The following is a 22131-nucleotide window of genomic DNA, read 5'->3' as shown; positions in this document are numbered from 1 at the left end:
GCCTCGTCTGCTTGGCCCACCTCATAATGTGATCCTTGTCCAGGAACCAATGTAATCGTACCACCATCACCCTCGGCGGCTCACCCCCTGGGGCTTGCGCATCATTGCAACAATTCGGCTTAAAAGCCACACAAAGACCACCATAAACGGGAACTGCCAAATGTGCGACCGTTCACTCCATGGTCGCCACCGGAAGTCGTAGGGTGCTCTTTCATAGCCAGCAACCGATAGAGCGGAGGAAAGGAGGGGAGACACAGGTGGGCCAAAAAACGCAAAGGAGAGGAAAGGGGTGGGGGGTCAGGTAGGATGTGAGAGGGGGGAGGACCACGGAATACAGGCAGCATAGCCGCAGAGAACCTGAGGACAAGGGGACAAAATAGGGACAACACCAAAATGCTAGGCGATACACACCAAGGCCAATGTCAGGAGCTCAACCAGGGCAGAAGGGCCAAATAGGGTACGCAGCCATAGGGTAGGTGGGAACATTGGGGAACATGTAAATAGTCATAAGGTTCCTTGTTTGAATATGTATATTTTCCCTTTCTGTTTTGTGAGTCTCTGCTAGTTTCTCCGAGGAAGCTCTGTAAATATGAAAGCATTAACTTTCAGTGATTGCTGGACAATGTATCAAAAAATATGAAAATCAATAAAAACATTTTCTTACAAAGGTAGGGTGCTATTTCAGAGGGTGGATGCAGACTTGATGGGCCAAATGGCCTCCTTCTGCACTGTCGTGATTCTATGATTCTAAAGTTAAAGCTCATGAAATAAAAGGGTAGGTGGCAGCATTGTTACAGAGATGGCTGATCAACAGGAAACTGTAGGGTTTTTTTCAGACTGGAGGAAGGTATAAAGTGGGATTACCCAGGGGTCAGTACGAGGACCATTGCCTTTCTTGATGTGCATGAAGGACCTAAACTGGGTGTACAGAACACAATTTCAAAATTTGTAGATGATTCAAAACTTGTAAGTATTGTGAACTATGAGAAGGATAGTGCTGGACTCCAAATGAACAGAAACAGGCTGGTGGAATAGGCAGATATATTGCAGATAAGATTAATTGCAGAAATGTGTAAAGTGGTTGTGTCATGATGATGGAAGAATAACCCGGAATTACACATGAAATCCTGAACGTTAGACTTGTGGATTTTTAAAAATGGGCACACAAGCCAAAGATGGCTGAGGATGTAAATCCAGTCACTGGCTGAATTGATGGTGGTTGATACTGAGAGAGAGAGAGATAGAGAGAGAGAGGGGGGACAATGGGACCACACCCTGTTTCCAGAGACAAGGATACCTCCTCAAGTAAGAAGCAAGCCATATATAAACTAATGGTCAACTCCTGTGGAGATAATCAGAGATAATTTTCACCTCAGCAAGAATGATAATGTGAGCTGTGTCCCAGACCAGGCTGTTGACTTCGCTTGCCAGGAATATACAAAGACTGGGATAAAAAACAGCTGCAAAGCTTGATTGGGTGGTGGGTGTGTGCTGGGGATGTTGGGTGTGTGTGACACTGAAGAGAAAAACCATCCAGCAGCAGACACCCTTGCAAAAACGTGTGCAGGTATCTCTCTCCCTCTCTATCATTGTTGATGCAAGCCAAGTCAGCCAATCCACAGCTGAAAAGGAAAGAGGGCAGCTTCTCAGCCAAACTGCAGAACATTGGAATCTGGAAAACTCCCTGGAGAGGGAGCATGCGGTGCCCGCGGGTACCACTGAGGCCTTCTCTGCTTGGTGGGTACCGTTGTGTCTGGGTGTTTTAGCGACCCTTTTATCCACATTTTGGTTTGATGTTTTAAGTTTCATTTGTGATTTGTTTTTGTCAGAATGCCTTTAATTTGTCCTTCAGTTTACTTAATTTAGTTTAATTGTTTTCCATCAAAATAGTTGGAATCTCAAGACTGACTATTCATCTGTTAAAGTCATTGCAACTCGAATCATGAATCACAATGGCCCTAACATTTCATCATCCAGTCCTCACGGACAAGTCAAGGGCTGTTTCGTATATTTTTCTTTACTTACTTATTTTGGATTCAATTCTCATTTTTAATTTGTGTGAATGTATATCCGTGTGTTTAATCATTTTCTTGCATTTATTAGTTAATTCATTCATTCTTTCTTGAACTCAAAAAAAGCCTGCTAAATTGGCTCCCTTTAAAACATAATTATTTGGACGGGAAAATGTGTCCGCAAGGGGAAGGACCCTTTTAATAAGTTAACCTTGTTGTTACCAATTGAGGAGGTTGAATAAAGAAGGGAAGCCCATTCATCACTCCTCGCCCATGGGGGTGGCATGGTGGCGCAGTGATTAATACTGCTGCCTCACGCTGCTGAGGACCCGGGTTCGATCCTGGCCCCGGGTCACTGGAGTTTGCACATTCTCCCTGTGACTGCGTGGGTCTCACCCCACAATCCAAAGATGTGCAGGGCGGATGCATTGGCCATGCAAAATTGGAAAAAAAATAATTGGGTACTCAATTTTTAAAAAAATCTCTCCTCGTCCATGGGCATAACAGTTTGGGGGTATACCATCTGGAAGTGAACAAATTGGGGTTTTGTGCTGAGATCATTCCCACAGAGGGGATGGAGGGTCTTAACAAATTGAGGCATTTTTGCCTGGGATAACAATTGCCTGGGGGACGGTCGTAATAATTATGATAGGCAGAACTAAGAGAGATGGCATAAAATAAGGGCACAATTCTAAAATTAGTGCAGGAACAGAGGGATCGAGGTGTATATGTGCACAAATTGTTGGAGGTGCCATGGCGAGTTGAGAAAGTTGGTAAAAAGGTAAATGGAACAGATGTAGGTTCAGGCCTAGGGCAGGGTGTGATGAATGTAGAAATTGTTACATTTTATATTTGTAGCAGTAATGTTTTTAAAAGCCTGGGTTAAAGTCTCTATTTGTTGCAGTAATATCATTAAAGAACCTTGGTTAAGGTATCCAGACTGTGTGTCTGCTAAAGCTGTAATTAAGAAGTTGTAAAGGATGAGGTCAGCTACTTACTTGGTTACAGATAAAGGGCTAAAGTAATCACGTTATGATTGCTGGAGATTCCCTGGGGGGTAGATAATTTATTAGGGGTTGTGTTTAGTCCTAGTTAAGCAGGTCATGTGACATTTAGTGGGATACAGATGATGTAATTAATGGGAGGAATTAGGGGCTGGATTCTCCGCCGGTGGGATGCTCCATTTCACCGGCAGCCCGGGGGTTTGCCGACAGCGTGGGGCTGCACCCCAGTAGGAAATCCCATTGACCTGCCGGCGTAACGGAACATCCCGCCGGCGGGGTGAACCTGAAATGTGGCGCAGCGGGGCGGAGAATCCAGACCCAGGTCTGTCTGTAGTTTTGCAGTTTCCCATAGGATTTGAGTCTGACAAGACAGAAGGATTTTAAGTTGAACAGCAGTTATGCTGCTAGATTGACCAGAGCAATACTGGTTTTGCTCCTGAAAGGGTTTCTCTCTCCAAAAGTCTCGATATAATTAAGCAAGTAAACCTGTTTGCTAACTTTATTTATAAATTGCATTTGAACATTGGGTTGCTTAATTGCAGTTAGTAGGGAGTATATATAATAAGTTTAAGTTTTTTCTTGTGTTTATGAAGTGTTTCACTGATAATTGCAAAGTTATTTTCTTTGATGTTGATGTGGTTAATTCTGTGTTTAAGTTAAACTTTATTTTAACATAAAAGATACTTATTGCCATCAGTCCTGGGTTAAGTGTCCTTTCCTCATAGGTTTACAAATTTTTAAAAATTGTTTTGTGTTCTTGTCTGGTGTCCAAACAAATATTGGGGTCTGGTCTGGTATCCTAACAAGGATTGTTTCACAGAGAATGTGCATTGTCGAATCATAGAATTATTACAGCAGGAATTGAAGGAATATTACAGATTATAGAAGGAAGCCATTTGGCCCATTGTTTCTGTACCAGCTCTCTGCAAGAGCAATTTCGCGAGTCCCATTGCTGAGTGTCAAGGCTAGCTAGTTAAAAGGCTCGCCAGGGTTCTCTGGGATTTCATTCCAGTTATATTGTGGCATTTTAGGCCCTCTAGCCCTCACCCGACACACACCCTCATCCCCCATCCACTCGCCATGCCATTCCCATGTCAACTCGTGCCATGTCATGCCCCCTACTCACCTATGTCCTCTTTTAACCCCCATGCCAACTCACATCAAATATTGATCCTTCAATACTCATTCACTCAGTACACTATGTACAGAACCACTAAGTCATATAGTAACAATAGCATGTGAGGAACTGCTCAGAAAAAAAACATCCATACACTAATCATCTTCTGACAAAAAAATGCTGTTCCGAAAACGCTATAAAAATATCAAACAGACAGACCATTAAAGTATCAGTAATAGAGGTTTTCAACAATTACAGCTCTTAACCTTGAGAAAATAACGATTGAGACATTGACAAAGGAGATCAAGGGAAAGAACCATTTATTATAATCCCTTAAAGATGTCAATTGAACAATGTCAACACTTCTGTCTAACTGAACGGTGCACCCAATGTCTCTCTCCCTGACTTTTCATTCACATACAATGCTGCAGCTGACATTCCAATCTCCTGTCCAACAGTACTCTTGTTTAATATATATATATGATTATGGGTCATCAAGACTGCTGAGAACATAGCTGTCCCATGTTCAGTGCACATCTACATGCCCTCAGGCTGCCCTCTCTATTGCATTCTGGTGACTACCAACCAGGAAGAATACATTCTGGGCCTTTCTTTGGATTCATCTTCCTAGGCCTGAGAAAATCATCGAAGCATTGCTGACTGTGGTAAACCACGTTATTGTCTTATATTCACTGTGCTGTATTGTACATGCCTGGGCTTGGCCAGGCTGGCTCCGCCTGTGGCTCCTCCCCTCAGGCTTCTGTATACAAGTGGCAAGTCTCTGCCTCCGGACCCAGTTCGGGTCCAGAGGCAGGAGGCTTGTTTTTAGTGTATTAAAGCCTCAGTTACGTTTATCACTCGTCGTCTATTATTGATGGTGTATCAATTTAATACACTAAACAGCAAGCCTCCTGCCTCTGGACCCGAACCCATCTTGGATGCCATCTTGCACCTCACCCGCCACGGGCGACTCATGCAGAACGCCATCTTGGGACCACTCCGCGGCCTCCCAGAGACAGTACAACTCTCCAACTCACTGGAGGTGGCCTCCCATAACATGGGGGCCTACACCTCCGACCGCGCGGCACCCTCGTGGGCCTCGTAGGCGCAGCCATCAACCGACCCGGGTGTGATGCAAGCCTGTGCCGTACAGCGGCCCGTCAACGCCGGAGGCCCGAAGTGCTACTTCTGCGGCCAGAGTTACCACCCCCGGTAACACTGCCCGGCACAGAACGCGACCTGTAACGGCTGTGGGAAGAAGGGACACTTCACAAAAGCCTGCCAGGCCCGACCGCCCCCTAAATCTTCTAGGCCCAGCAGCGCTGCCTGCTGCCTGTCGGGGCCACCCACCAGCTGCCGCATCACCTGCCATGTGCGACCCGTGGGTGCCGCCATCTTTCATTTCGGCCAACACGTGCGACCCACGGGGGCCGCCATCTTGGATGTCATCTTACACCTCACCTGCCACGTGCGACCCATGGGGGCCGCTATCTTGGGTGCCATCTTACACCCCACCCGCCACGTGCGACCCACGGGGGCCGCCATTTTGGACGCCATCTTGCACCTCACCTGCCATGGGCGACTCATGGGGGCCGCCATCTTGAGACCACCCCGCCGCCTCCCGGGAGACCTGCTCACCCGACTGTAAGCTGGCCGCCGCCACCTCCGACCGGCCTACCGACCGCCTTGCGACACTCGCCTCCGTCACACTCGACCAGTCCCGGCCGCACCACCTCGCGAAGTCCACGATGACCGTCCGGATCAACGGGCACGAGATGGCCTGCCTTTTCGACTCCTGGAGCACAGACAGCTTCATACACCCAGATACGGTAAGGCGCTGCTCCCTCCCCATTCTACCCGCGTCCCAGAAAATCTCCCTGGCTTCCGGATCCCACACAGTGGAAATCCGGGGGTACTGTGTCGCGACCCTCACTGTGCAAGGCATAGAGTACACCAACTTTAGGTTCTACGTCCTCCCCCATCTCTGCGCTGCCCTATTAATGGGGCTCGACTTCCAGTGCCACCTCCAGAGCCTTACCCTAAAGTTCAACGGACCCCTGCCACCCCTCACCGTCTGTAGCCTCGCGACCCTTAAGGTCGCCCCACCCTTCCTCTTCGCAAACCTCACCCCGGACTGTAAGCCCGTCGCTACCAGAAGCAGACGCTATAGTGCCCAGGACAGGGCCTTCATCAGGTCAGAGGTCCAGCGACTCCTGCGAGAGGGGATCATTGAGGCTAGTAACAGCCCCTGGAGAGCCAAAGTGGTGGTCGCCAAGACTGGGGAGAAGCACCGGATGGTCATCGATTAGAGCCAGACCATCAACCGGTACACGCAGCTCGATGCAACCCCCTCCCCTGCATATCTGACATGGTCAATCAGATTGCGCAGTATCAAGTCTTCTCTACAGTCAATTTGAAGTCTGCGTACCACCAGCTCCCTATCCGCCCGGAGGACCGCCAATACACTGCCTTCGAGGCAGACAGCCGCCGATATCACTTCCTCAGGGTTCCCTTCGGCGTCACCAACGGGGTCTCGGTCTTCCAAAGGGAAATGGACCAAATGATTGACAAGTACGGGCTGCGGGCCACGTTCCCGTACCTAGACAACGTCACCACCTGTGGCCGTAACCAGCAGGACCATGACGAGAACCTCCGGCGCTTCCTCCACACCGCGAAACTCCTGAACCTAACTTATAATAGAGAGAAATGCGTCTTTCGCACAACTCGGCTACGTGTGGAACACGGAGTCCTAGGGCCCGACCCCGACCGCATGCACTCCCTCCTGGAACTCCCCCTCCCCCACTGCCCCAAGGCTCCTGAAGAGATGTCTGGGGTTCTTCTCTTACTATGCCCAATGGGTCCCCAACTACACGGACAAGGCCCGCCCACTGATCAAGTCCACCACGTTTCCCCTGACGACTGAGGCCCGACTGGCCTTCGATCGCATCAAAGCAGACATCGCCAAAGCCGTGATGCACGCTGTGGACGAGTCCATACCTTTCCAAGTGGAGTGCGAGGCGTCGGATTTTGCTCTGGTCGCTACACTCAACCAGGCGGGCAGGCCCGTGGCTTTCTTCTCCCGTACCCTCCGTGCCTCCGAAATTCAACACTCCTTCGTCGAAAAGGAGGCCCAAGCCATAGTAGAAGCTGTGAGACATTGGAGGCATTACCTGGCCGGCAGGCGATTCACTCTCCTCACTGATCAACAGTCGGTTGCCTTCATGTTCAATAACACACAGCGGGGCAAGATTAAGAATAACAAGATTCTGAGGGGGACAATCGAGCTCTCCACCTACAACTATGATATCTTGTATTGACCCAGGAAGCTCAATGAGCCCCCAGATGCCCTATTCCGTGGTACATGTGCCAACGCACAAGTAGACCGACTCCGTACCCTCCACAATGACCTCTGTCACCCAGGGGTCACCCGCCTTTTCCACTTTATCATGGCTCGCAACCTGCCCTACCGCATCGAGGAGTACCACCAGGGACTGCCAGGTCTGCGCGGAGTGCAAACCGCACTTCTATCGGCCAGACAGAGCACATCTGGTAAAGGCCTTGCGCCCTTTTGAACGCCTCAACATAGACTTCAAAGGGTCCCTCCCCTCCACTGACCGTCACGTATACTTCCTCAACATCGTTGCCGAGTACACCAGATTCCCCTTCGCCATCCCCTGCTCTGATATGACCTCTGTCCCCGTTATCAAGGCCCTACACAGCCTTTTCACCCTGTTCGGGTTCCACGCCTACATCCACAGTGATTGGGGCTCCTCTTTTATGAGTGACGAGTTGCGTCAGTTCCTGCTCAGCAAAGGCATCGCCTCCAGCAGGACGACCAGATATAACGGACAGGTGGAGAGGGAGAACGCGACAGTCTGGAAGGCCGTCCTCCTGGCCCTACGATCAAAAAGTCTCCCAGTCTCCCGCTGGCAGGAGATCCTCCCCAATGCGCTCCACTCCATCTGGTCGCTTCTATGTATGGCCACTAACGAGACTCCTCATGAGCGTATGTTTGCCTTCCCCAGGAAGTCCACCTCCGGGGTCTCGCTTCCGTCCTGGCTGACAGTCCCGAGGCCCGTCCTTCTCGGCAAGCATGCGAGGAGCCAAAAAACCGACCCACTCGTCGAGAAGGTCCTGCTGCTCCATGCATACCCCCAATATGCCTACGTGACACACCAAGACAGGCGGCAAGACATGGTCTCCCTTTGGGATTTGGCTCCTGCCGGCTCCCCGGCGACCATCACCACCACACCCCACCCTACACCGTCTTCCGCCACCTCCGCCCACTCCCTCACGAACTGACTCCCGCAGGCCCACCGAGGACAGGCACCACCACCTTCGCCCATACACCGCCCCCCCTTCGCCGACTCAACATCTGGGTGAAGAAGAAGTCAACACGCTCCCAGACGCGCAGGTCTCGACGCCGGCGCCCACACCACAGCCGGGACTGAGGCGGTCACAGCGGAAGGTCAAGGCCCCCGACAGACTGGACCTTTAAGACCACTTCACCGCCGCCGGACTTTTTTTAAACAGGGGGTGAATGTGGTAAACCACGTTATTGTCTTATATTCACTGTGCTGTATTGTACATGCCTGGGCTTGTCCAGGCTGGCTCCCCCTGTGGCGCCTCCCCTCAGGCTTCTGTATAAAAGTGGCAAGTCTCCACCTCCGGACCCAGTTCGGGTCCAGAGGCAGGAGGCTTGCTGTTCATGTATTAAAGCCTCAGTTACGTTTATCACTCGTTGTCTATTATTGATGGTGTATCACTGACACTGCACCCGGTTGCTACTGGCATGCTACTGACCTGATGTGCCACACCTAGTCTTGTCTTCTCGGTGTCTTGCAGGTTTTCTCGTCTTCATCGGCAGGGAACATGATATTTTGGCACTCAATCAGCAGCACCTCCAGTGAGACGTCCTTCCATTATTTGGACAAAAGGCCACCTCAGCCAACACTGCCCTCCACCCTTTAAATCAATCTCACTGCTGCCTGAGCCTATCTCCCTTCTGGGTTCCCTGTCGCTAATTAGTGATTTGTAAATTAAAATTGCAGCACCTGTATGTTGCTACAGTGCGGTTGGAACCCAGCGGTCATCACAATATCAAGATGCCAACCCTAGAATTGAAAGCCCACCCATGAAGAAAGCTGTGTCCATGAACAAACAGAAACCCTACAGTTAAGTACAGATCCCTCAGTAGCTTGATTAAGATCCTCTCAAATATGGTGAAACTTGTCCATGTTTGTCAAAGATCTGGCTGGCCTAAAAATGAAGTGGTTCAAAGCTGCTTTATTGTGGTACAGATGTTAAGATCCAGTTGTGATTGCTTCTATCATGGCGAATCATGAGTGATTAAGTGTGTTTTGTAGTTTACACGGTTCCTAAAAATATCTTGTATGACTATATTAATTATTTCCTTAAACTGGCGTGTATTGGGAAATCTATGCATAAATACAGGAAATGCAGATGGTTGCAACCCTCCAACGGTGGTATTGGGCATTTCTGCCTCCTTCTGCATGAAGATTTGCACAGATCTCCACTGCCACAACTACTTTGTCTATTCCAATTAATGTGACAAAAGTCCTCAACATTCATGTCTGCCACGGGGATCTGTGCAACATTGGTCAGGAAGCTGTCAGAGTCTGAATCCTGAACAATTCTGATGGAATGTTTAAATGTATCCACTTCAGCATCACCCCTAGGTAGCAAAGTAACAAACCCAGGCATTTCCAAAGGATAGCTGGAGTCCCCAGGTCTTAAAGTTCCACATTGCTACCATACAGCTTCTGATATGGGTCAAAGAAATTCCATTCCCAGGTTGTCCTTTTCATCTGTGAGGCTATCTAAGCCATGTCTTTAATTGCCATTCCAAGGGCATCAGAGAGCAAATCCTGCTGGATGTCCTCATTGGCAGATTAATTTCTGAAGCAGAAGCTCAGTCAGATTTCCTTCTCTGCAATGTACCGGATGACACCAATGTAAATCTCTATGCCCCAGAAGCACCTTACCAGGAATCCTCAACAACATGAAGTAAACTGAGCCTACTGAATGGTTTATTTCCTGATTTACTGTACTACTTATAAATAAATCATGAATAAAGTGCCTGGTGTAATTCAAAGTGAATAGTGTATTACAAGCTAAGGGGTGGAAGGTTTATATGTGCAAGGATAAGGCAGCCAGTTAAGAAGTGCACAATAATTGTGAAGGGGGAGATTAAATGAGGGATGTGAGGATGAAAGAGAAGAAGAAAATCTTCCGGAGTTGTACAAAACAGTAGGTGGTGTGTTGCTGGAGATGTATGAAAGCTTTGTAGTGTGAATGTTATTTTATGAGGGTGTATATGGATACTCCGGCTGGCAGTGAGAATGAGAAAGTATATATCTTGGGTGGGATTCTCTGTTTACTGACGCCAAAATCATTAAATTTGATTGGCTGGAGAATAGGTTCCGACTCCAAAATTGCTCCGGCCGTTTACGCCAACAATGTCACCTCAACAACGGTGTCAATGCGTACCAGAACGCATGTACAGTAGACACCATTTGCATATCATTAACGGGCCTGACCCGGTATTCTCCGGGGCCTCAGTGATTCTCCTCCTCCGATGGGCTGAGTTCCTGATGGACGGTTCACTTATGCTTTGAAAAATCATGAAAGCGGCATTCTGGCTGATGAAGGAAAGAGATGAGGTAGGACACAGAGAAGAGCGACTGTGGGCTACCGGGCCGGACACTGGCCGGGCTGGCTGGTGTGGGGGGTCCCTGCCAGGGCCGGTGGAGGGGTGGAACGGGGGGAGCAAGCCGAGACTGGGGCAGTGCCCAGGCACGTACTGCTAATTCCGCGGCCATCTTGCTGCACACCCACTGAGCACCAAGGTTCTACAGAGTGACACTGGCCATATGGGGGCCCCCACCTCTGCATCCCAACCTCCGCCCCTGCTCCTCCCTCCCCTTCACCGGCCCTGGCAAGGACCCTCCCACACCACCCAGCCCGGCTAGTGTCCTGCCTGGCAGCCCGCAGTCGCTCCTCCCTGTGATGCTCCCACTGGATTGGATTGGATTTGTTTATTGTCACGTGTACCAAGGTACAGTGAAAAGTACAATGGCGGCCCACCCAGAAAAACACCCACAGTATCCCCTATGGGGGCCTTGGTGCATACCCCTGGTGAGGACAGCAGCCGATGGTACCCCTGGCATCAGGGATGAGTGGGGGGGGGGGGGGGGGGGGGCATCAGGGGGGGGGAGGGGCATGCGGATGCGGAGCCCGCAGTACCAACTAGGACCACCATGTAGACCGGTGAACCTGGTTGAGCACGGGGGTATGCACCATGCTAACATGTTGGCCTTTCACCTCCTGCAGACAATGGATATTAGAATTCAACCAGCAATGGTAGCCTTTCTGCTAGTCGCCGCACCCCTGGGGGTACCCTGCGGCAGTACGAGTGGGCGCTGCTCGAGGAGGAGAGGGAGCTGCAGCAGTGGAGCATGCAGCAGCGGTGCGGGCAGCAGCGGAGAGTGGCACAGAGGGACAGGTGGCAGCCACCCAGGTTGGAGAGCCGGCTTCCCAATCGGCCAAGGATGAGGAGCTGCCAAGGCGGCACCGCATGAGGCCTCCTGTGTACCGGCATCGCCTGTCATTTGAGGACCTGCTGGACCGGGCATGCCATCGAGGACTCCGGCTGAGCAGAGAGAAGTGCAACATATCTGCCAAATGATGGCACACCTGGTTCCATGGGGGTACAGGGGAGGACACCTGCTCCTGGTAGCCGTCAAGGTGATGGTTGGCCTGGACCTTTATGCCACGGGTTCTTCCAGGCACTGAGTGGGGTCCTGTCCGGGATCTCACAGACCTCAATGCACAGACGCATCCGCCCCGTCACAAAGGCCCTATATACCCAGGCGGCTCAATACACGCTGGCTGCATGCAGAGGCACATCAATGTAGACCGAGCCCACCAGGATGCCCGGGCAGCTAGGTTCGCCGGCATCACCGGGATGCCTCGGGTCCAGGGGATAATCGACGGTTTGCTTGTCCCCCTACGAGCACCTGCAGATGACAAGCCGTTCTAATCAAACTGAAAGGGTTTCACTCGATGAAAAGGAAGAGGATAGGCAGGAACGGAGCCCAGGGCCTTCCACCCAGGAGATCCTAGGGGTGTCCAGCTTATCTGTCATGCTACTCCCTGTGAGCTCTTGCCAGCTCCACTTCCCGAGGAAGGCAGCACTACAGCACTCATGCAACCCCGAGGTAGGCCTGGACTCTCAACGTTCAGGCCTCCAAGGGATGCCCATCATGGTCATTTCAGGCAGCAGAGTCTGGAACACAGCAAGCAGCCTCAACTTCAGCTGTAAATCCTGAAGAGGAGTAAGAAACTTTAAACACCTAGTGGTCACAGGTAAACTTAGACACGAGTAGAGATAAGTCACCATTGTAATATCACACTTGTATTAAACATCACTTTGTTCACCCATACAGATCCCCCACGCTGTCATTTCAAGACGCCATGCTCCAGGAACCTCTGCACACACTCACCACTTCATTCCTCTGGAGTGTCAGAATGGCCGGGCTATGTCTCTCCCACATCCCATACTGATGACACGATAAAGTCAAGCCACTGGTGGCATGGGCCCCCCAGACACTGCCGCACAACCCCTCATTCATGGAAGGTAACACAGCCTCCGACCCTCCCTCACAACATCAACACTCCGGCCTCTCATGTCTACCACTCTTCTCTCGTGATGAGGATGCCAAGGGCTGGCAAAATGTTCAGAGCCTACCCATCTCAGATGTAAGGTGGAGAAAACACCAAGACCCCTGACCCTGAAGGGGGCTGCAGTAGCTGGGATTTGTCATCCAGCATCTCTGAACCCCATGCTAAGGCCATTCATTGGCAGGAGACCTTCACCTCTCTGTCAGGCAGGAGTCAGATATATTACTGAAGATGAAAGGAGCATTGCTCTGTCCTCGCTGCAAGCCATCATCACATGAACGTATGAACCATCATGCGACGCCACATTAGTGAGTTGTTGTCAGACCCCATGATGAGAGAGCTCTTCACTCCCTGGTCCTGGCCATCTCCAAACCGAGGCGCTATGAGGACATCCCTAGTCTTTCACCCCATGCGGACCCCAGCCACCACCCGATGTCCTTCCTCCTCGCACCTTGAGTAGCACGTGTGTTGACACATGATCATCATTGTAGTGAGTCAAAGCGGGTGTTTGAGGCCTCTGCACCAGCGTCGACTGCCACCTCCTGAGTCGGTACCCTTTGCCCCAGAGGTGTCACCTTCCAGCCACTGTTCTCCCTCAAAGATGGCTGGGATTTATGAGCGCTGTAAGATGTAACTATCATGGACGCTCCCCAGGAAGCGCCTCACACCTGCATGATGTGCATTGTGTGGTCACAAACGAGCTGGACATTGAGGGAGTGGTATTCCTTACAGTTTATAAATGGTAGCCATGATGTGGAGATGCCGGCGTTGGACTGGGGTGAGCACAGTAAGAAGTCTTTCAACACCAGGTTTAAAGTCCAACAGGTTTGTTTCAAACACTCGCTTTTGGAGCGCTGCTCCTTCCTCACCTGAGGAAGGAGCAGTGCTCCGAAAGCTAGTGTTTGAAACAAACCTGTTGGACTTTAACTTGGTTTATAAATGGTTCCATGTGTGCCACCATGGAGACCGCAGAGCCACATGGATGACACCATGCATCAGGGGCATGCCTGCTATGGGGGCAAAGCCCACGGCACTGGCATCCTAGCTCGCCTGGTCCCTGCCCAAGTTGATCTACATGTGGGCCCATGCGAGTAGCCATCTGTGACATCCCTCATGCTCTTCTGGGCAGGTGACAGGTCACCCGTGCTGCCCTGAAACAAGTCGCTTGCATAGAAGTTCAGAGCGGCAGCAACTTTAAAGGCCATAGACAATGGGCAACATCTGCCAACTGTTATATCACCTGGGACAGGTGGCCCATCATCCCCAAGGACAGACACAGTCTCCTCTGGCACTGGAGCTCTGACACCTGGAGGTAGGACTTTTGACATTGGAATACCCTTGGCGGGTGTGGTATTATCAGGTATTACGGTACCTGAGAAGCTGAAGTACCATTGGTTAAACCTAGGGGTTTTACTATTGGCTGTAGAGTAGCTCCGCCCCGATAGGCGGGAGATAAGAATACGTGCCGTCCCAGCAGCCCTCATTCTGTACCTGAGCTGCTGGGGAATACTTCTAGCTTATTAAAGCCTTCAGTTGTACTACAACCTCGTTTTAGTAGTTATTGATCGTGCATCAGCGGGTCTCCTCCGAGGCTCCGCCATCTGTGGCCCTGCTCCTGAAGAGGAACAGGCTCCGACTCCCCCTCCTCTGCAGTGCGCTGTTCCTAGCTGCGTGCAGAGGCACATCAATGTCGCTGCTGCTGCTGGACCGCCAATAGAATTGTCAGCTCGCTTGCCTCCATGATTCTCCGGAATCATAAACTGAAAGGAAAAGAACATCAATGCGAGCGATAAGAATTCCTGACAGTGCTTTGACCTACAGTCCTCCCCGCTTCTGGGACGTCCACCCATGTGCTTCCTCCCCCATGTGAGCACCTTTCCACAAAGCCTCACTCCTTTCCTGTCACACAATAGTCACTTCCCCACAGTTGTCCCTCTCAACTCCACCTGAATGAAACGCTTCGACCCTTAAGAGTCTCAGTGATGGGACTTCTGGGTGCGGCTATGCAGAGCTAGGTCGCATATTCGGTAGCTCCCGCTTGGAACGGACTTTTGGGCTCTTTTGCAGGGCCCCCACGGCATTTGTTTGACATTTCCCGGTGTGGCAAGAGGACTGCAACACTCCCCTGACGGTGTCCCCCAGGAGTGTTGTGTCTTTTGGCTGCCAGGCCCGGCAGAAGCAGTGGAAGATTTGGCTGCAACAGGATAAACAGCATTTGCAGCAGTTTGCAGCATGCAAGCGGGGGAAGGGCAAGCTTAAAGCTGCAAACAGTCCTGAGGACCTTTATCAAAAGTGAATTCTAAGAGCAGAGCGAACAACTGTGAAAAGATCTCACCAGGGCCACTGAAGAAGCGGGGACGAGGCTTCCGGTGGCGGCCATGGAGGAGTAGGTCACGCATTCGGCAGCTCCCGTCTGGAACGGACACTTAGACCTTTTTCAGGAGTTTCCACGGACATTTTGGGGCAGATTGGTGAAGCGAACACTGCCAAAAGGATTCCCTCTCGAGACTTTTGGGCTCTTTTCAGGGCCCCCAAGGGCACTTTTGCGACGTTTCCCGGTGTGGGAAGGAGTTAATAATAGTTCCCCGTCAGTATATGGCTTTAACTAGGAGTGGGGCGACAAAAAAGGTGGTGGTGGACCAGAAGAAGGGAGGGAAGAAGGACAAAATGGCGGTGGGCGGAGACCAGGCAGCGTGGAGGCAGTGGGCGGAGGAGCAACAGGAGGGTATCCAGCGCTGCCTCAGAGAGATTAAAAAGGACCTGCTAGAGCCGATGAAGGCTTCTATTGATAAGCTGCTGGAGACACAGACGGCCCAGGGGGTGGCGATCCGAGAGGCTCGACAAAAGATCTCTGTCAATGAGGACGAGATCTTAGTCCTGGCGGTAAAGGTGGAGGCGCACGAGGCGCTCCACAAGAAATGGCAGGAGCGGTTCGAGGAGATGGAGAATCGGTTGAGGCGGAAGAATCTGCGGATCCTGGGCCTCCCAGAGGGGCTGGAGGGGCCGGACGTGGGGGCCTATGTGGTCACCATGTTAAACTCGCTGATGGGAGCGGGGTCCTTCCAGGGGCCCCTGGAGCTGGAAGGGGCCCATAGAGTGTTGGTGAGGAGGCCCAAGGCTAATGAGCCTCGGTGGGCGGTGCTGGTGCGATTCCATCGGTTCGTCGATCGGGAGTGTGTGCTCAGGTGGGCCAAGAAGGAGAGGAGCAGCAGGTGGGAGAACGCGGAGGTTCGGATATATCAGGACTGGAGTGCGGAGGTGGCGAAGAGGAGGGCCGGGTACAATCGAGCGAAGGCGGTGCTGCACAGGAAGGGAGTGAAGTTTGGCATGTTGCAGCCGGCGCGATTGTGGGTTACCTACAAGGACCAGCACCATTATTTTGAGTCTCCGGAGGAGGCGTGGGCCTTTGTTCAGGCCGAGAAGCTGGACACAGACTGAGGGTCGGGATGGGCGATTGGGGACTGCGGTGGATATGTTATGCCTATTTTTGGTTCGGAAGGGGCCTTTGCATTGTTTTGGGTTTCTTTTTCTCTGTGTTTTTCTCTTTCGGGTTGGGGAGGGTGGATGGGGCGGGTGAGGTTTCCAAAGGTGGAAGAGGGACTGGTGGCGGGACTGGGGGCCCCGATTGGGCTGGAGGAGCTGATCAAAGGGATAGGAAGCATGCAGGCGGGGAAGGCACCGGGGCCGGACGGTTTCCCGGTTGAGTTCTATAAAAAATATATGGACCTGTTGGGCCCGCTGTTAGTCAGGACCTTTAATGAGGCAAGGGAGGGGGGGCTTTACCCCCGACGATGTCCCGGGCACTGATCTCCTTGATCCTGAAGCGGGACAAGGATCCCCTGCAATGTGGCTCTTACAGACCGATTTCCTTGCTAAATGTAGATGCCAAGGTGCTGGCGAAGGTCTTAGCCACAAGGATTGAGGATTGTGTGCCGCAGATCATCCATGAAGACCAGACGGGGTTTGTGAAGGGGAGACAGTTGAACGCGAATGTGCGGAGGCTTTTGAACGTTATCATGATGCCGGCGAGGGAGGGGGAGGCGGAGATAGTGGTGGCGATGGACGCTGAGAACGCCTTCGATAGGGTAGAGTGGGGGTACCTGTGGGAGGTGCTGAACATAGAACATAGAACATAGAACAATACAGCGCAGTACAGGCCCTTCGGCCCACGATGTTGCACCGAAACAAAAGCCATCTAACCTACACTATGCCATTATCATCCATATGTTTATCCAATAAACTTTTAAATGCCCTCAATGTTGGCGAGTTCACTACTGTAGCAGGTAGGGCATTCCACGGCCTCACTACTCTTTGCGTAAAGAACCTACCTCTGACTTCTGTCCTATATCTATTACCCCTCAGTTTAAAGTTATGTCCCCTCGTGCCCGCCATATCCATCCGCAGGAGAAGGCTCTCACTGTCCACCCTATCCAACCCCCTGATCATTTTCTATGCCTCTATTAAGTCTCCTCTGAACCTTCTTCTCTCCAACGAAAACCACCTCAAGTCCATCAGCCTTTCCTCATAAGATTTTCCCTCCATACCTGGCAACATCCTGGTAAATCTCCTCTGCACCCGCTCCAAAGCCTCCACGTCCTTCCTATAATGCGGTGACCAGAACTGTACGCAATACTCCAAATGCGGCCGTACCAGAGTTTTGTACAGCTGCAACATGACCTCCTGACTCCGGAACTCAATCCCTCTACCAATAAAGGCCAACACTCCATAGGCCTTCTTCACAACCCTATCAACCTGGGTGGCAACTTTCAGGGATCTATGTACATGGACACCTAGATCCCTCTGCTCATCCACACTTTCAAGAACTTTACCATTAGCCAAATATTCCGCATTCCTGTTATTCCTTCCAAAGTGAATCACCTCACACTTCTCTACATTAAACTCCATTTGCCACCTCTCAGCCCAGCTCTGCAGCTTATCTATATCCCTCTGTAACCTGCTACATCCTGCCACACTATCGACAACACCACCGACTTTAGTATCGTCTGCAAATTTACTCACCCACCCTTCTGCGCCTTCCTCTAGGTCATTGATAAAAATGACAAACAGCAACGGCCCCAGAACAGATTCTTGTGGCACTCCACTTGTGACTGTACTCCATTCTGAACATTTCCCATCAACCACTACCCTCTGTCTTCTTTCAGCTAGCCAATTTCTGATCCACATCTCTAAATCACCCTCAATCCCCAGCCTCCGTATTTTTTGCAATAGCCTACCGTGGGGAACCTTATCAAACGCTTTGCTGAAATCCATATACACCACATCAACTGCTCTACCCTCGTCTACCTGTTCAGTCACCTTCTCAAAGAACTCAATAAGGTTTGTGAGGCATGACCTACCCTTCACAAAGCCATGCTGACTATCCCTGATCATATTATTCCTATCTAGATGATTATAAATCTTGTCTCTTATAATCCCCTCCAAGACTTTACCCACTACAGACGTGAGGCTCACCGGTCTATAGTTGCCGGGGTTGTCTCTGCTCCCCTTTTTGAACAAAGGGACCACATTTGCTGTCCTCCAGTCCTCTGGCACTATTCCTGTAGCCAATGATGACATAAAAATCAAAGCCAAAGGTCCAGCAATCTCTTCCCTGGCCTCCCAGAGAATCCTTGGATAAATCCCATCAGGTCCCGGGGACTTATCTATTTTCAGCCTGTCCAGAATTGCCAACACCTCTTCCCTACGTACCTCAATGCCATCTATTCTATTAGCCTGGGGCTCAGCATTCTCCTCCACAACATTATCTTTTTCCTGAGTGAATACTGACGAAAAATATTCATTTAGTATCTCGCCTATCTCTTCAGACTCCACCACAATTTCCCATCCCTGTCCTTGACTGGTCCTACTCTTTCCCTAGTCATTCGCTTATTCCTGACATACCTATAGAAAGCTTTTGGGTTTTCCTTGATCCTTCCTGCCAAATACTTCTCATGTCCCCTCCTTGCTCGTCTTAGCTCTCTCTTTAGATCCTTCCTCGCTACCTTGTAACTATCCATCGCCCCAACCGAAACTTCACACTTCATCTTCACATAGGCCTCCTTCTTCCTCTTAACAAGAGATTCCACTTCCTTGGTAAACTCGCTCGACGCCTTCCTCCCTGTCTGACCGGTACATACTTATCAAGAACACGCAGTAGCTGATCCTTGAACAAGCCCCACTTATCCAGTGTGCCCAACACTTGCAGCCTACTTCTCCACCTTATCCCCCCCAAGTCACGTCTAATGGCATCATAATTGCCCTTCCCCCAGCTATAACTCTTGCCCTGCGGTGTATACTTATCCCTTTCCATCATTAACGTAAACGTCACCGAATTGTGGTCACTGTCCCCAAAGTGCTCTCCTACCTCCAAATCCAACACCTGGCCTGGTTCATTACCCAAAAACAAATCCAACGTGGCCTCGCCTCTTGTTGGCCTGTCAACATATTGTTTCAGGAAACCCTCCTGCACACACTGTACAAAAAATGACCCATCTATTGTACTCGAACTATATCTTTTCCAGTCAATATTTGGAAAGTTAAAGTCTCCCATAATAACTACCCTGTTACTTTCGCTCATATCCAGAATCATCTTCGCCATCCTTTCCTCTACATCCCTAGAACTATTAGGAGGCCTATAAAAAACTCCCAACAGGGTGACCTCTCCTTTCCTGTTTCTAACTTCAGCCCATACTACCTCGGAAGAAGAGTCCCCATCTCGCATCCTCTCCGCCACCGTAATACTGCTCTTGACTAGCATGGCCACACCTCCCCCTCTTTTGCCTCCTTCTCTGAGCTTACTAAAACACCTAAACCCCGGAACCTGCAACATCCATTCCTGTCCCTGCTCTATCCATGTCTCCGAAATGGCCACAACATCGAAGTCCCAGGTACCAACCCATGCTGCCAGTTCCCCTACCTTGTTTCGTATACTCCTGGCATTGAAGTAGACACACTTCAAACCACCTACCTGAACACTGGCCCCCTCCTGCGACGTCAAATCTGTGCTCCTGACCTCTATACTCTCATTCTCCCTTACCCTAAAACTACAATCCAGGTTCCCATGCCCCTGCTGCATTAGTTTAAACCCCCCCAAAGAGCACTAACAAATCTCCCCCCCAGGATATTTGTGCCCCTCAGGTTCAGATGTAGACCATCCTGTCTGTAGAGGTCCCACCTTCCCCAGAAAGAGCCCCAGTTATCCAGAAATCTGAATCCCTCCCGCCTGCACCATCCCTGTAGCCACGTGTTTAAATGCTCTCTCTCCCTATTCCTCATCTCATTATCACATGGCACGGGCAACAACCCAGAGATAACAACTCTGTTTGTTCTAGTTCTGAGCTTCCATCCTAGCTCCCTAAAAGCCTGCCTGACATCCTTGTCCCCTTTCCTACCTATGTCGTTAGTGCCAATGTGGACCACGACTTGGGGCTGCTCCCCCTCCCCCCTAAGGACCCGGAAAACACGATCCGAGACATCACGTACCCTTGCACCTGGGAGGCAACATACCAAACGTGAGTCTCTCACGCTCCCACAAAATCTCCTATCTGTGCCCCTGACTATAGAGTCCCCAATTACTAATGCTCTGCTCCTCTCCCCCCTTCCCTTCTGAGCAACAGGGACAGACTCCGTGCCAGAGGCCCGTACCCCATGGCTTACCCCTGGTAAGTCGTCCCCCCCACAAGTATCCAAAGCGGTATACTTGTTTCTCAGGGGAACGACCTCAGGGGATCCCTGCACTGACTGCTTTTTCCCAGTCCCTCTTACAGTTACCCACCTATCTCCAATCTTTGGTGTAACTAATTCCCTAAAGCTGCTATCTATGACCCCTTCTGCCTCCCGAATGATCCGAAGTTCTTCCAACTCCAGCTCCAGTTCCCTAACTCGGTCTTGGAGGAGCTGGAGATGGCAGCACTTCCTGCAGGTAAAATCAGTAGGGACACTAACTGCATCCCTCACCTCAAACATCCTGCAGGAGGAACATTGCACTCCCTTCCCTGCCATTCCTCTAACTTTCTACCAAGATCTGGCTAACAACTAAATTAAATTTTTATAAAAAAATAATAATAATATAATAAAATATGGTACTTACCTCAGACCAATGGGTTTTATTATTAGGTTAGAGGAGGAGGGCGGGTGGGAGACACTACACGTGTAGTGTCTCGGGTTTCCTCTCCACCAGAATTTATTGGTGAGGGTCTTCCCAGACGTCCGCGGGTCGACTTCCTGTTCCCGCCTAAAAAACTAATTTAAAAAAAAAGAAAAATTCTCAGCTCCTGCTGAAATTGACTAACCAGCCAGCTCCACTCCCGCCGAAATCGACTGGCCTGCCCCTGCAAAGACAAGTGCTTTTAAAAGACAGACTTACCTCCCAGCAACCACTTCCGCAATGCTCCCGCTGAAACTGACTCACCAGCTGATTCTCCCGCCGAAATCGACTGGCCTGCCCCTGCAAAGACAAGTGCTTTTAAAGGTTGACTTACCTCCCAGCAACCACTTCCGCAATGCTCCCGCTGAAACTGACTCACCAGCTGATTCTCCCGCCGAAATCGACTGGCCTGCCCCTGCAAAGACAAGTGCTTTTAAAGGTTGACTTACCTCCCAGCAGCCACTTCCGCAATGCTCCCGCTGAAACTGACTCACCAGCTGTTCTCACGCCGAAATCGACCGAGGTTCGGGTTTGGGGAGGGGTTTGTCAGGTGGGTTAGGCTGTTGTACGAGGTCCCGATGGCGAGTGTGGCCACAAATAGGAGGAGGTCCGAGTACTTTCGGTTGCACCGAGGGACGAGACAAGGGTGTCCCCGTCCCCCCTGCTCTTCGCACTGGCGATTGAACCCCTGGCTATGGCACTGAGAGAGTCGAGGAACTGGAGGGGGTTGGTGCGGGGTGGGGAGGAGCATAGGGTGTCGCTTTATGCGGACGACCTGCTGCTGTATGTGGCGGACCCGGTGGGAGGAATGCCAGAGGTAATGAGGATGCTTAGGGAATTCGGGGACTTTTCGGGGTACAAGCTCAATATGGGGAAGAGCGAGCTGTTCGTAGTTCAGCTAGGGGACCAGGAGAGGGGGATTGGCGAGCTCCCACTAAAAAGGGCGGAGAGGAGTTTCAGATATTTGGGGGTCCAGGTGGCCAGGAGCTGGGGGGCCCTGCATAGGCTTAACTTTACAAGGTTGGTGGAGCAAATGGAGGAGGAGTTCAAGAGGTGGGACGCGTTGCCGCTGTCCCTGGCGGGTAGGGTGCAGTCAATCAAAATGACGGTGCTCCCAAGGTTTTTGTTCCTGTTCCAGTGCCTCCCCGT

The sequence above is a fragment of the Scyliorhinus torazame genome, chromosome 11 (genome assembly GCF_047496885.1).
Source record: "Scyliorhinus torazame isolate Kashiwa2021f chromosome 11, sScyTor2.1, whole genome shotgun sequence".
Lineage (NCBI taxonomy): Eukaryota > Metazoa > Chordata > Chondrichthyes > Carcharhiniformes > Scyliorhinidae > Scyliorhinus > Scyliorhinus torazame.
This window is presented reverse-complemented; position numbering follows the sequence as displayed.